At 47.6% G+C, this 9,893-nt stretch overlaps 1 pseudogene; it reads right to left on the reverse strand.

Moving 5' to 3' along the window:
• Positions 1-558: 558 nt before the first annotated feature.
• On the reverse strand, positions 559-765 carry LOC142265713 (U2 spliceosomal RNA; annotated as a pseudogene).
• Positions 766-9,893: the final 9,128 nt, after the last annotated feature.

Here is a 9,893-nt window from a genome sequence, read left to right on the forward strand (position 1 = left end):
TTTTGGGCTCCACATTTTAATAAGGACATTCAGAAGTTAGAGTCAGTTCAAAGGTGGGCAACTAGACTACTACAAGGAATGGAAGCCTCCCATATGATGACAAGTTGAAAAAGTTATTAAGTGATTATTGGCTGCAATGGGGCTTTCTGGCTGGTGCCAGCCTCTCTTCTTAGCACACAGGAACCACAATCCCTACACCATGCTTCAATGGATTCTCTCATCCCAGCCCAGTAAAGCTACATATTTTACACAGTCATAAGCAGCCAAAAGGGATCTATTCTATTCAATTGCAAATGATCTAGATAAGACTGAGAATAAGATACTGCACGGGACATAGCAGAGTTGGTCAAGTTGAGTGGAGATGAGTTTGCTATTTGGCACAGCTTTTTGCATCAATAAAGCAAGTAAAAGGTGTGAAAGATAAAAAAAAGGGTGAAAGTGTGAAAAGTGAATTGGCCAAATTGAGGTGCATATAAAGTTTTTGCTTTCTTTCAATTCACTAATGGGGCTCATTTGAATCAGGTGAATTGAGTTCTGCTTCTTGGAAACTGGGTTAAGAAGGGGTGCACCGGTCCTGGAGGTACTGCAATACCAGGTCAATGCGTGGAGTGGACAGAGCAAGATTTTTTCCATCTCCTTGTTCTAAAAATCCATTTAATATATGGTCCCCAGAGAGGGGACGTATCAGATATTAAACTGATAAGAACAGATTTAATTTTTTTTTTTTTCTGTTTATCAGTAGGACTTCAAAATAACAAAGGTGATCGCCTCCCGTTGCCTGGGAACCGTCCAGGCACAAGAGGGCTATGTGTCACCAGAAGGCGCACACACTTCCTCAAGGCCGGCAGACGTGCAATCCCAGGCACCTTCCAGTACCGACCAAGGTAGCGTCCTCCGAAACTACACTTGATCTTAGCCCAAAAGGCCCGAGAAGCTATAACCCGAATTGGTTACGGCCTTGAGTGGCACCCTGGCCTATACCGGACACATCTTAGGGAGAGGGAGACAAACCCACGCCTACAGAAGACATTTTGTCACCCAAGCCAACCCTTGAAAAGGCTGTTTTGCAGAGCAAAAACAAGAAGAATGGTGCTTTTTGCAGCCGCCGCCCACTGCAATGAATCTGAATAACTCCTCCTTTTGGACACAAGCACCTCCCCTCCCCTTGCAGTCTTTCCAATTCATGATACAAAAGACGGACGGACAGGACAGGACAGGACAGGCTGCCTGACTTTCCGTCACTGCACCCTTTGCCATCCTTGCCCGTAGAAAGCCCTTTCATCATCCCCAAACCCTAATCTTTTCCCTTCCCTTCCAGATGCGTCTCACTCCCCTTTCATTAGAAAGTGAGCGCAGCCTTTTCTCCGTTCTGCACATGCGCGACGTTAAACACAAATGCGCAGGCGTGCCTTCCATTACCCTCACTGCATTCCACTCCCATACAGGAAGTGGGCGCAGCTATTACTACGGTCGCACATAAAAAGAACCCACGGCCACCACTGCACATAGCTGACTCACCACAGGACACCCACTTCTACACCAACACAGGTAAGACAGGATCGGCACCTCTCATGCTCCTGTTACAATCAGGCTCAGTCACCATGTGATAACGCTCTCAACTCTTTAGTTGCAGGCTCCCCTTGCTTCACTCCACTGGCTGTGCTGCCATTTCCTCTCCCACCTGGAAGGTATACTTTATTCCACTATTTTCCTGTTTCTCTCTTCCCCCTTTTCCCATAACCTACTTTTATCTGCATTTGTGGGGTATCTATATGCTATTTACATCATAGTTTTATTCATTAATATGGAAGGGAAGAGTGCCCATGAGAGTGTTGAACTGCGGAGAGCAAGAGATTAAGCTGCTCCGATTTGCCACCATTGATAAGCTGTTCTCAGTAGATACACATGCTATCCAAACAGCAGCATCCACCATTGCTTCAGCCCACCCATTCAGTGACAGCTCACCAAGTCAGCCAGAGGAGTGGTGTAAGGAATTACACGTAGGCACTGACTCCACACCTTCACATCACAAGAAGGGGGTCTACAGGCTAGTGCAAGAATACGAGCAAGTCTTCAGCAAACATCCGCTAGACTTTTGAAGAATAAAAGGGGTCAAACACTACATCCCCACAAGTGCACACCCACCCATCAAAGAGAGATATAAGCCAAAACTACCTGCACATTACCAGTGTACCAAGGACATGTTGAGCAACATGAAGGAGGCTGGGGTTATCCGTGACAGTTGTAGCCTCTTGGCAGCTCCGTTGGTCCTGTTAAAGAAGAAGGACAGCACCACTCCCCTGTATTGAGGAATAGCTAGCTGCATTGAGAACTGCAAATTATTTTTCTACCCTTGATCTCACTAGTCGCTATTGGCAAGTGTCCGTTGCTGAGGCAGACGGGAGAAGACCGCCTTTGCCACCCCGATGGGTCTCTGCGAGTTCAAAAGCATGCCCTTCGAGCTGTGCAATTTGCCAGGAACCTTCCAGAGGCTGATGGAATGCTGCTTGGACACGAAACTTTGAAACGGTACTGCTATACCTTTATGATGTTATTGTTTATTCTAAAGCAAACAAGATTTTAGGGTGTATAAAAAGGGAGATTAGATCCGGTGATCCCAACGTATTGTTACCCCTCTATAAATCACTTGTAAGGCCACATCTGGAATATGGGGTAAAGTCCTGAGCAGGTTGATAACCATTGTTTGAGCATGGTAGGGTGTAGTGGCGCATCTTCCTGCATCGGTAAAAGCTGCAGAAGTCCTTGAAGATTTCCGCTTCAAAGGCTGTGCCTTGATCTGTGAGGACTCTCTCTGAGTAGCCATGAGGTCTGCATAAGTGTGCTTGGAAGACCTTCGCTGCAGTATGGGCCATTAGATCTTTGACTTGTACCACAACCATAAATCTCGAGTAGTTGTCTACCATCGTAAGTGCATACGTGAGCTCGCCTCGATATTCTGCAACAAAACTCCCTTTTTCGATTTCAGTTTCAGCAAACACTCCTCTTCCTGTAGAAAATATTTATCATTACCTAAGACAGTCATTCTAATGCATGACAATATTAAGGCAATTTAGTTAAAACTTGTTTTAACTCACCTTTAAGGGGATTGATGTATTTCATGGTCAATCCAGGTTTGTCAGTGATGGCACTGACATAATGTATGGCGTCTTTTTCGGGCGTTATCCTTTGCCTTTTCATTGTGAAAATCCAGTTGCCTATATCAAAGCAAATTCTACTACTTGTAAAGTATGCAGAAAATGAAATGTAGAACATATAACATCAACTGCTTAGGAACGCATCATAGGTTAGTACTTAAAAGGATATTGTCATGTTCTAGTCATAATGCAAGCTGGACATTTTTCATGTTACCCTGTAATCGCCGGCCTGTTCTAATGCTCACAAGCCAAGATATAGGCTCAGCTGCTAAGGCTTCCCTCTGCCTTCTGAATGAAACTTGAATATGTCTGGGTCACTGTGTATATAGCAGGTGCTCAGAAAAAATAAGAGTCAATTCAATAGAAATAGCTCTGGCACACTATAGTGATCAATAACGTAAGAAAAGAACTCTTGGAATGCTGAAAATTCTTTATTTGTGCAAAAGGATAATTCATCCAACGTTTCGACCTTGTTTTTAGGTCTTTATCAAGGATAAAGTTATCTAAGATCATAAAGGGTTACAAAACCATATAAACACGTAATTAGTACATAGTACAACATAACAGTACAATATATTGCTACTTGAGAGTACAATGGGTCAAATGACCATGATGCACATACAAAAAATTTTTCCAAAGCCATAGTGAAAACATTTGTACTGAGGAAAGAAAATTTCCACATGACCTATCTGGAGAAACATTCTGGATCAAACAACCAAAAATAGTCAAGCAGGTAAATACACACCTATATGGATAACAGGATGATATGTGTTCAATTGTATAGCGTCATTGCCATTAAGGTACAAATGGAAAACTTGCAATCCTATATAGTGAAGGAAATGAACACATATCATATCAAAGAACACAGGAACATGGGTGTGAGAAAAACCTCAATGTTTATACTTTGTTCTTTATAATGGTGTGAACATGTATATGTCTCAGTACCTTATGCACTTGAGAATTCTAGTGAGTAGATCATGAAAGCCTATTTCAGAACTGGAATCGGTAAATAATTGTAGGTGGAATCTAAATGAAAAGATGGTACAAGTGTTATCATGACTAGAGATGAGCGAACCGGTCGCGGTTCGGCTCGAGGTTGGTTCGCCGAACGGACCTCCCGTTCGAGTTCGGTTCGTCGAACGTTCGACGAACCGAACTCGAGCCAATAGGAAACAATGGCAGGCAATCACAAACACAGAAAAACACCTAGAAAACACCCTCAAAGGTGTCCTAAAGGTGACAAACAACTCAAACACATTGGAAAGTGACAAGGACATATACTCATGCGAAAACAAAACAGCTGGACAAGGAAAAAGAGGAGGACACACAGATATATGAGTATATGCAAGGAAACATCGATTCCATTAATGTGCAACTTGAGCCCTGCTCATTCTTGGCTTCCAATCTTGATAAATTGCCTGAGCTCGCCACGTACGTCTTGGGGATCTTGTCGTGTCCTGCAGCCAGCGTTCTCTCGGAACCTGTCTTCAGTGCTGCTGTGGGTCTGCTGGCAGATAAGCACACGTGTCTGTCCACTGACAATGTGGACATGGCTCTCAGAGGACTTTTCTTCCCCTGGGTCAGCCAGGGGACGGGAAAGGCACGCGTATTTTTGAGAGTGCTTCATGCAAAGCATCTTTTTCTTTTTCAAAAGGGAGCTCAACCGATGCCAGTCAAGTGGGGTGTGTGTGGCCCAGTGAGTGGAAACGAGGGAGACTGTGGTTGGAGTCCCCTCGCTGTGTCTCTAAAAGAACCAAGATGAACAAGTCATGGCTCTCAGAGGACTTTTCTTCCCCTGGGTCAGCCAGGGGACGGGAAAGGCACGCGTATTTTTGAGAGTGCTTCATGCAAAGCATCTTTTTCTTTTTCAAAAGGGAGCTCAACCGATGCCAGTCAAGTGGGGTGTGTGTGGCCCAGTGAGTGGAAACGAGGGAGACTGTGGTTGGAGTCCCCTCGCTGTGTCTCTAAAAGAACCAAGATGAACAAGTCATGGCTCTCAGAGGACTTTTCTTCCCCTGGGTCAGCCAGGGGACGGGAAAGGCACGCGTATTTTTGAGAGTGCTTCATGCAAAGCATCTTTTTCTTTTTCAAAAGGGAGCTCAACCGATGCCAGTCAAGTGGGGTGTGTGTGGCCCAGTGAGTGGAAACGAGGGAGACTGTGGTTGGAGTCCCCTCGCTGTGTCTCTAAAAGAACCAAGATGAACAAGTCATGGCTCTCAGAGGACTTTTCTTCCCCTGGGTCAGCCAGGGGACGGGAAAGGCACGCGTATTTTTGAGAGTGCTTCATGCAAAGCATCTTTTTCTTTTTCAAAAGGGAGCTCAACCGATGCCAGTCAAGTGGGGTGTGTGTGGCCCAGTGAGTGGCAACGAGGGAGACTGTGGTTGGAGTCCCCTCGCTGTGTCTCTAAAAGAACCAAGATGAACAAGTCATGGCTCTCAGAGGACTTTTCTTCCCCTGGGTCAGCCAGGGGACGGGAAAGGCACGCGTATTTTTGAGAGTGCTTCATGCAAAGCATCTTTTTCTTTTTCAAAAGGGAGCTCAACCGATGCCAGTCAAGTGGGGTGTGTGTGGCCCAGTGAGTGGCAACGAGGGAGACTGTGGTTGAAGTCCCCTCGCTGTGTCTCTAAAAGAACCAAGATGAACAAGTCATGGCTCTCAGAGGACTTTTCTTCCCCTGGGTCAGCCAGGGGACGGGAAAGGCACGCGTATTTTTGAGAGTGCTTCATGCAAAGCATCTTTTTCTTTTTCAAAAGGGAGCTCAACCGATGCCAGTCAAGTGGGGTGTGTGTGGCCCAGTGAGTGGCAACGAGGGAGACTGTGGTTGGAGTCCCCTCGCTGTGTCTCTAAAAGAACCAAGATGAACAAGTCATGGCTCTCAGAGGACTTTTCTTCCCCTGGGTCAGCCAGGGGACGGGAAAGGCACGCGTATTTTTGAGAGTGCTTCATGCAAAGCATCTTTTTCTTTTTCAAAAGGGAGCTCAACCGATGCCAGTCAAGTGGGGTGTGTGTGGCCCAGTGAGTGGCAACGAGGGAGACTGTGGTTGGAGTCCCCTCGCTGTGTCTCTAAAAGAACCAAGATGAACAAGTCATGGCTCTCAGAGGACTTTTCTTCCCCTGGGTCAGCCAGGGGACGGGAAAGGCACGCGTATTTTTGAGAGTGCTTCATGCAAAGCATCTTTTTCTTTTTCAAAAGGGAGCTCAACCGATGCCAGTCAAGTGGGGTGTGTGTGGCCCAGTGAGTGGCAACGAGGGAGACTGTGGTTGGAGTCCCCTCGCTGTGTCTCTAAAAGAACCAAGATGAACAAGTCATGGCTCTCAGAGGACTTTTCTTCCCCTGGGTCAGCCAGGGGACGGGAAAGGCACGCGTATTTTTGAGAGTGCTTCATGCAAAGCATCTTTTTTCTTTTTCAAAAGGGAGCTCAACCGATGCCAGTCAAGTGGGGTGTGTGTGGCCCAGTGAGTGGCAACGAGGGAGACTGTGGTTGGAGTCCCCTCGCTGTGTCTCTAAAAGAACCAAGATGAACAAGTCATGGCTCTCAGAGGACTTTTCTTCCCCTGGGTCAGCCAGGGGACGGGAAAGGCACGCGTATTTTTGAGAGTGCTTCATGCAAAGCATCTTTTTCTTTTTCAAAAGGGAGCTCAACCGATGCCAGTCAAGTGGGGTGTGTGTGGCCCAGTGAGTGGCAACGAGGGAGACTGTGGTTGGAGTCCCCTCGCTGTGTCTCTAAAAGAACCAAGATGAACAAGTCATGGCTCTCAGAGGACTTTTCTTCCCCTGGGTCAGCCAGGGGACGGGAAAGGCACGCGTATTTTTGAGAGTGCTTCATGCAAAGCATCTTTTTCTTTTTCAAAAGGGAGCTCAACCGATGCCAGTCAAGTGGGGTGTGTGTGGCCCAGTGAGTGGCAACGAGGGAGACTGTGGTTGGAGTCCCCTCGCTGTGTCTCTAAAAGAACCAAGATGAACAAGTCATGGCTCTCAGAGGACTTTTCTTCCCCTGGGTCAGCCAGGGGACGGGAAAGGCACGCGTATTTTTGAGAGTGCTTCATGCAAAGCATCTTTTTCTTTTTCAAAAGGGAGCTCAACCGATGCCAGTCAAGTGGGGTGTGTGTGGCCCAGTGAGTGGCAACGAGGGAGACTGTGGTTGGAGTCCCCTCGCTGTGTCTCTAAAAGAACCAAGATGAACAAGTCATGGCTCTCAGAGGACTTTTCTTCCCCTGGGTCAGCCAGGGGACGGGAAAGGCACGCGTATTTTTGAGAGTGCTTCATGCAAAGCATCTTTTTCTTTTTCAAAAGGGAGCTCAACCGATGCCAGTCAAGTGGGGTGTGTGTGGCCCAGTGAGTGGAAACGAGGGAGACTGTGGTTGGAGTCCCCTCGCTGTGTCTCTAAAAGAACCAAGATGAACAAGTCATGGCTCTCAGAGGACTTTTCTTCCCCTGTGTCAGCCAGGGGACAGGAAAGGCACGCGTATTTTTGAGAGTGCTTCATGCAAAGCATCTTTTTCTTTTTCAAAAGGGAGCTCAACCGATGCCAGTCAAGTGGGGTGTGTGTGGCCCAGTGAGTGGAAACGAGGGAGACTGTGGTTGGAGTCCCCTCGCTGTGTCTCTAAAAGAACCAAGATGAACAAGTCATGGCTCTCAGAGGACTTTTCTTCCCCTGGGTCAGCCAGGGGACGGGAAAGGCACGCGTATTTTTGAGAGTGCTTCATGCAAAGCATCTTTTTCTTTTTCAAAAGGGAGCTCAACCGATGCCAGTCAAGTGGGGTGTGTGTGGCCCAGTGAGTGGCAACGAGGGAGACTGTGGTTGGAGTCCCCTCGCTGTGTCTCTAAAAGAACCAAGATGAACAAGTCATGGCTCTCAGAGGACTTTTCTTCCCCTGGGTCAGCCAGGGGACGGGAAAGGCACGCGTATTTTTGAGAGTGCTTCATGCAAAGCATCTTTTTCTTTTTCAAAAGGGAGCTCAACCGATGCCAGTCAAGTGGGGTGTGTGTGGCCCAGTGAGTGGCAACGAGGGAGACTGTGGTTGGAGTCCCCTCGCTGTGTCTCTAAAAGAACCAAGATGAACAAGTCATGGCTCTCAGAGGACTTTTCTTCCCCTGGGTCAGCCAGGGGACGGGAAAGGCACGCGTATTTTTGAGAGTGCTTCATGCAAAGCATCTTTTTCTTTTTCAAAAGGGAGCTCAACCGATGCCAGTCAAGTGGGGTGTGTGTGGCCCAGTGAGTGGCAACGAGGGAGACTGTGGTTGGAGTCCCCTCGCTGTGTCTCTAAAAGAACCAAGATGAACAAGTCATGGCTCTCAGAGGACTTTTCTTCCCCTGGGTCAGCCAGGGGACGGGAAAGGCACGCGTATTTTTGAGAGTGCTTCATGCAAAGCATCTTTTTCTTTTTCAAAAGGGAGCTCAACCGATGCCAGTCAAGTGGGGTGTGTGTGGCCCAGTGAGTGGCAACGAGGGAGACTGTGGTTGGAGTCCCCTCGCTGTGTTATACATGCTTTTAGAAGGGCATGACATGGCTTGGAGGTTGACTTTCATAAAATGCAAACTGTTGGCTACCAAAATGCTGCCTTTCCAACAACTGTGGTTATAGGCAATGAGGAACATACTGATGAAGATGAGACGCAGATACCCGATTAGGATGACAACTTAAATATTCGGTCAGGGCAAGAAGAGGCTCGGTCTGAGGGGGAGGGTAGTGCAAACACAACAATTGATGATGAAGTTCTAGATCCCACCTACTGTCAACCCCCAGTCAGGCACTCGAGGAGGTCAACAGAGGCGGTGGAGGAGGATGCAACCGACGACGAAATTACCTTGCGCCTTCCTGGACAGAGTCGGAGCACTGGTAGCACGTCTACAACTGCATCCTCAGCCACCACTCTGCCTATGAGCATTATTCGGGGTGCATCAACAGGTCGCATGGCCTCTAAGCCTTGCCTAGCCTGTTCCTTTTTTGACATAGAAAAAGATCGCCCAAATCATGTGATATGTAAAATTTGTCATGATTCTCTTAGTAGAGGTCAAAACCTCAGCAGTTTGACAACTTCTTCCATGAATCGTCACATGAATAAATATCATAGGTCCCGGTGGGAAGCTCACTGTGCTGCAATGCGGCCTAGCGGAGCGAACCATCCACCGCCCGCCCCTTCCAGTGCATCCGCGCGCTCTTCATCTTCTAGGACTGTGGGGACAGCTGTCACACCTGTTTTTCCACGCAAAACTTCCACCACTGTAACCGCAACAGGCAGTTTGCTTGGTAGGTCGTCAGTTGGTTTGGAAGGGGAAACAAGTGAGTGTGTACAGCTCTCTCAGACATCGATAGCACCTACGTTGGATGAAGGCAACATCATGTCTCCGCCTGCACTTTCCTCACAAACCTGCATTTTTCCAGGGACACCCTACTCAACACCGTCTACACACAGCAGCCAGATCTCTGTCCCTCAGATGTGGTCAAATAAAAGGCCACTTCCTCCGACCCATGACAAAGCTAAGAGGTTGACTCTATCCCTCTGTAAGCTGTTGGCTACCGAAATGCTGCCTTTCCGCCTAGTGGACACACAGGATTTTAGAGACCTTATGTCTGTCGCTGTGCCCCAGTACCAGATGCCTAGTCGCCACTACTTCTCTAAGAAAGGTGTGCCCGCGCTACACCAGCATGTCGCACACAACATCACCGCTTCCTTGAGAAACTCTGTGTGTGAACGGGTGCATTTCACCACCGATACTTGGACCAGTAAGCAT

This window comes from Anomaloglossus baeobatrachus, unplaced genomic scaffold (genome assembly GCF_048569485.1).
Source record: "Anomaloglossus baeobatrachus isolate aAnoBae1 unplaced genomic scaffold, aAnoBae1.hap1 Scaffold_2751, whole genome shotgun sequence".
Taxonomy (NCBI): domain Eukaryota; kingdom Metazoa; phylum Chordata; class Amphibia; order Anura; family Aromobatidae; genus Anomaloglossus; species Anomaloglossus baeobatrachus.